The sequence below is a fragment of the Carassius auratus genome, chromosome 4, assembly GCF_003368295.1.
Source record: "Carassius auratus strain Wakin chromosome 4, ASM336829v1, whole genome shotgun sequence".
In the NCBI taxonomy this organism is placed as follows: domain Eukaryota; kingdom Metazoa; phylum Chordata; class Actinopteri; order Cypriniformes; family Cyprinidae; genus Carassius; species Carassius auratus.
The window spans coordinates 2,179,784-2,185,843 of NC_039246.1; the positions used below are offsets into that span (position 1 = coordinate 2,179,784).

General features: G+C 41.1%; 1 protein-coding gene across 1 annotated transcript in view; it reads right to left on the reverse strand.

The window, feature by feature from the left end:
* LOC113066531 (gastrula zinc finger protein XlCGF57.1-like) overlaps positions 1–6,060 on the reverse strand; it is a 1,043,158-nt gene that overhangs the window by 317,845 nt on the left and 719,253 nt on the right. The window lies entirely within an intron of this gene.

Here is a 6,060-nt window from a genome sequence, read left to right on the forward strand (position 1 = left end):
CCGGTCAGGTCGGGTCATTTGAAATAAAAATGCCAATTAAACCTTTGTAATTTACATAGTACTAGACACATTTTTGAAATACATAGGCCTACACTTTATTGGCTGAATAACTGGTGAAGATGACGCACTAACTCAGTCTGCTCGTAGAGATGGAGGCGTCAAAGAAGACTGCATGGGGAGCAACGGCACTGTTTTTGGTAAAACATGATTTTGACGACTTCATTAAGTTTTGTTTTATAGAAAACTTTTTTAAATATTTTCATTTTGTATAAATTGTATCTTTAATTTTGATCAATGTTTCATCAATCAGTTGCCCGTATTTAATAAATAAGAAGTAAATATATAGCCTGGCAGACAATGTACTAAGGCACTGGCACGATCACTTGCAGTCACTGTTGGGAACGTTACTTTAAAAAAGTAATTAGTTATAATTACTCACTACTTGTTCCAAAAAGTAACTGAGTTAATAACTGAATTACTCTATAATAAAAGTAACTCGTTACCAGGGAAAGTAACTATTTGAGTTACTGTAAAAAAAAAAAAAAAGTTGCTATATGTCAGAGAATTTTTTGTTTTGTTTTTTGCAGTTTTCACAAGTCAGTTGAAATGACTCGTAGTAGTAGAGTAGTACATAACTTTCAATATTTATTGCACGTCAACAGACAGCAAGAATTTTATCCTGCACTTCAAGTATTATCTTTGTAAGGAAAGGTTTTTTGGCCACTAGCTTTGTAGATGCGTGTCACACATTACATGCACGTTCTTGCCTTTGACCACAATGAATTTGAAGTAGTGCTTATATCCCACGTTGAAAATGCCAACTTTTCATCGGATTGCACCTGACTCGCCATCTCTGCTGCGAATCTCTGTGTAGCTGTTGCATGTGTGTATGTGTGTGTGTGTTTGGCGCCGCTTGCGCTGTCGCGTGTGCCGGCATGTGTGTAAAAACACTTGCTCTGATTGGCTACCATGAAACAAATGACTCTGCCTTAGCCAATCACAACCGCTTATCTCGTCATTAACCCACCTGCTCACTCGCTGTGTGAGCCAGGGGTGCGTTCGGATTGCATATTAACATATTCACATGGACTACTTTGATGATGTTTTTCTTACCTTTCTGGACATGGACAGTATACCGTACACACAAGGCGTTTCTCAATGTCAAGGAAGGATCCTCGGAAGCCAGAATTTCAAGGATGCCGACGTCATCGACATCCGCCGAAGTACTGTTCCAATGTCGAGGATCCTCGGAATTTCAACCAAGGACTGAGTCCTTTGTTCGAAAAAAATCCCATACACAGGAAAGGAAGTATATGTGTAGCCTTCGCGCCCTTCAGCTCTCAAATCACCCACAATCCTATGCGTGCTGCTTTGCTATCTTGTTCAAAAATTCAAAAATGTTGAACATTAGTGGAGTGTTAACGGTTTTTATTTATGTTACCAAACATTTGTTATAACTGTAGTAAATATGAGTAAAGTTTAACGTTTTAATGCCAGTACAAATTACGTTATTGATGGTTAACTGAACTGGACCTGTCATTTAACAATTGTTAGCTTGGTTGCGTCACTGGCATTTCTTTTATAAATAACTAGTTTAGTTGTCCAAAGTAATTTAACATTAATATTACACCATTCAGAGCGTTATTAAAATGGACCTTTTCACTGACGTAATGACACAATGACGTGCACTTGCGAGCCTGTTCCATTTACATATTCTCCGAATGCTAAAGAGAAGCCTCGCCTAGCCTCTGAAGGAAGTGACTTGGAAGGACCAAGGAACACAACCTTTAATGTTAAAGAGGAGCCGAAAGAGGAATCTTACCTAGCCTCTGAAGGAAGAGACTTGGAAGGACAAAGGAACTAACCCTTTAAATACCATCAATAAAGCAATAAAATGGGTAAATATCAGGCAATGCAGTTAAAGAGGTGTCATGGTGTTTCCCTGAGTCTCCACTAGTGGTCTCACTTCCCCATAGGCACCTCACCGCAGGCACTACAATTCCCACAAAGCCTTGTCCCTTCATCACAGTAATTGCACTCCTGTTAATTGCACTCAGGTGTCCTCACTTGATAGTCATTACCCTGCCTATATATATCCGGTTTGTTTCCATTTGTTTTCATGGAGTCCTTACTTTGCATCACCTAGTTTCCTCGCATTCCTTGTGTTCTAGTTTCTTGTCCGTCCGTTTGTTTGTTTTGGACTGATTATTGGTTATGACCCCTGCTTGTTTCAGTTCTGATTTTGGATTACCCTATTAAACTCACACTGCACTTGGATCTTCCGTCTCCTGTGTTCGAGACAAGAGGAAAAAACTAAAGCAATTATCCCATCCATATTTCCTGAATCAGGATAAACAACTCAGAACCCGCCAAAAATTGTTTTTCAAACCTTTTGTCATATGTTTTACTGTTCTGATCACAACCCAGACCAAACTGGAAAAAAAAATTCTTAAAAGATATACAACTGCCAACACTATCAAAAGAACAGTCAAATATAGATGCACCACTTATTCTGGAGGAACTCCATAAAGCATTAGACAAAATGCCCCAAAACAAATCAGCCTGTTTCATTATAAACAGATTAAAAATGATTACTAAAGTGCTAGTGTCACATGTATGATCTGTTTTGGTTTAGTTTTCTGCATCCTCTGCGACACAAGAATTTGCTGTTTTACTTCAAATCAAAGCTAAATACACAAAGAATCAGTGCATCCTTGTGGTGCGGAGGACACAGAAGAGTATGCACAGTACAGTGATATGGAGTGACAGAGGAGACCATTGACAAAGGAATTATTGAATAAAGTCATTATTTTTTATTTCTTCGCTTACAAAAAGTGTTCCCGTCGCTTCATGTAACCCAGATTGCACGTCTGATGGCAGATGGAGTATTCTGATGATGACTTTTCATACCTTTCCTGGACCTTGACATGGTTAATTATTTGGCAGTCTATGGGACAGTCTCCAGGTTTTCATCCAAAATATCTTAAATTATGTTCCGAAGGTGAACTGAGCTTTTACGTGTTTGGAATGGCTTGGGGATAAGAGATTAATGACAACATTTTCCTTTTGGGGTGGAGTGACCCTTTAATTAGATAAAAAATGTAATCGACTGACAGATCTAATTTGCACTAATCTAGGGCTGTAGCTAATGATTATTTTGGTAATCAAGTAATATACAGATTATTTAGACAATTGAGTAAACTGATATTTTTTAGTAACACAAACAGACCTAAGTGAAAGCCTGTCTTTAGTATGACTATTTATGTATAAACTAACGATGAGGCATTAATAATGGGCTCAAATAAAATATCAAAACCAAGTAATTACATAGTTTTATTGAACAACATTTACATTTAATCATTTAACAGATGCTTTTATCCAAAGCGACTTACAAAAGAGAAAAATAGAAGCAGTCAGGTCAACAAGAAAACAACAACAGTATACAAGTGCCATGACAAGTATCAGATAGTCTAATACAAAATGCATAGCCAGGTTTTTTTTATTTTTTTTAAATATGAAAGACAAGAAAATGAGACGTGCTAGTATTAGTTGGTTAAGTGCTGGCGAAAAAGATGAAACTTTAAATGTTTCTTGAAAATGAGTAAAGACTCAGCTGTTCGAATTGAGATTGGGAGGTCATTCCACCTGCTGGGCACAGTCCAGGAAAAGGTCGGGGAGAGTGATTTAGAACTTTTTTGGTATGGCACCACAAGGCGTTGTTCACTTGCAGAGCACAAACTTCTGGAGGGCACATAAGATTTAACCAGTGAGTTTAGTTATGTTGGTGCTGTGCCAGTGGTCATCTTGTAGGGAAGCATCAGTACCTTGAATTTGATGTGAGCGGCTACTGGTAGCCAGTGTAACCTGATGAGGAGAAGAGTAACGTGAAAGCTTTTTTTGGCTCATTGAAGACAACCCTTGGCCCGCTAGGAGAGCATTACAATAGTCCAGTCTGGAGAGAACAAGAGCTTGGACAAGAAGTTGGGTGGCTTGCTCTGACAGGAAGGGTCTAATCTTCCTAATGTTGTATAAGGCAAACCTGCAGGACTGGGTCATTGTAGCAATGTGGTCTGTGAAGCTTAACTGATGATCCATCACAACTTCTAGGTTTTGGGCTTTCCTGGAAGGAGCTATGGTTGATGAACCCAGCTGTAAAGAGAAGTTGTGATGAAACAATGGGTTATCTGGAATCACCACAAGTTCTGTCTTCATAAGGTTGAGCTGAAAGTGACAGGCTGAAAAGCGAGCAGCTACCATCGGGTCATCTGGTTGGAATGAGAAGTAGAGTTGGGTGTCATCAGCATAGCAGTGATAAGAAAAGCCATGCTTCTGAATGACAGATCCTAATGACGTCATGTAGAAGAAGAGAAGAGAAGTGGTCTAAGTACTGAGCCTTGAGGAACCCCAGTAACAAGTTGTTGTGACTTAGAAACATCACTCCTCCTAGACACATTGGAGGATCTGTCAGAGAGGACTTCAACCACAGGAGTGCAGTTCCAGAGATGTCCATCTTTCTGAGGGTAGACAGGAGAATCTGGTTGTGACGAGTGGGGCGGGGCACAGGGACGTGGGAACGAGGAGAGAGGCCAGGTGTAGTGATTGGAGATGAGTTACACCTGCTACCCACCTCGAGTCCCACGTAGGAGATGGAAGGATATAAAACTGGAGCGACGACAGTGAAGGATGAGAGAGGTCCAGGCCTGGGCTTTAGTTTATGTTTTGCTTTTTATTTATGAGCATCAGTCGTCCGTGAGGGGCTGATGCGCTGTTTTGTGTTTATTTGGAATTATTAAAATGTCATTTTGATTGTCCGCCGGTTCCCGCCTCCTTCTTCCCGATGATTAGGAAGTTTATTATTACACTGGTGATTAACAGTGTCAAAAGCAGCAGACAGGTCCAGTAAGATGAGTACTGAGGATTTTGAAGCTGCTCTTGCTAGTCGCAGGACTTCAGTAACTGAGAGCAGAGCAGTCTCAGTTGAGTGGCCACTTTTGAAGCCAGAGTGGTTGCTGTCCAGGAGGTTGTTCTGTACAAAGAACATAGAAAGCTGGTTGAACACAGCTCGCTCAAGTGTCTTTGCAATGAATGGAAGAAGGGATACCGGTCTGTAGTTTTCAAGAAGCACTGGATTTAGAGATGGTTTCTTAAGCAGTGGGCTTACCCGAGCCTGCTTGAATGCTGAGGGAAATATTCAAGAGTGAAGAGAGGAGTTGATAATGTGACTAAATGAAGGTATGACTGAAGAAGGGATAGCTTGAAGGAGGTGAGTGGGGATTGGATCAAGTGGACAAGTAGTACGATGATTGGACAGGATAAGTTTGGAAACATCCATCTCTGAGAGTGGGGAGAAGGAGGAGAAAGAGTGTGCATTGGTCATTGTGAAGTTGTCCTCAGTCTGTGGTGTGGAGAATTGGTCACTGATGGATCTTGTATTATTTGTAAAGAAAACTGCAAAGTCGTCCGCTGTAGGAGTCGATGGAGAAGGTGGTGGAGGCAGATTTAGAAGAGAAGGGAAAGTTTTGAAGAGTGTACGTGCGTCACAACAGCTGTTAATTTTGTTTTGGTAGTAGGATGTTTTAGCCGTGAAGACATTTGCAGAGAAGGAAAAGAGGAGAGACTGAGACACACGGAGGTCAGTAGAGTTTCTTGGTTTCTGCCATTTCCTCTCTGCAGCCCTGAGTTTAGAGCGATGTTCACTGAGAACCTCAGACAGACAGGGGGCAGATGGGGTGGTACGTGCTGGTGTAGATGACAGTGGGCAAAAGTTGTCCAAGCAAGATGTTAAAGTGGAGCAAAGAGTGTCCGTATCGCTGTTCGTGTCCAGAGCTGAAAACTGAGAGAGTGCAGGAAGAGAGGATGAAACCACAGCAGATAGGCGAGATGGAGAGAGTAGGTGTAGGTTCCGTCTATAGGTGACCTGTGTTGGAGTGTGTGCCGCTTCAGGAGTCAGTGTTAGGTTAGTAGTAATGAGGAAGTGGTCTGAGGTGTGCAGTGGAGCAACTGAAGAGTCCAAGGAGCAACAGCGTGTGTAGATGAGGTCCAGTTGGTTGCCTGATTTTA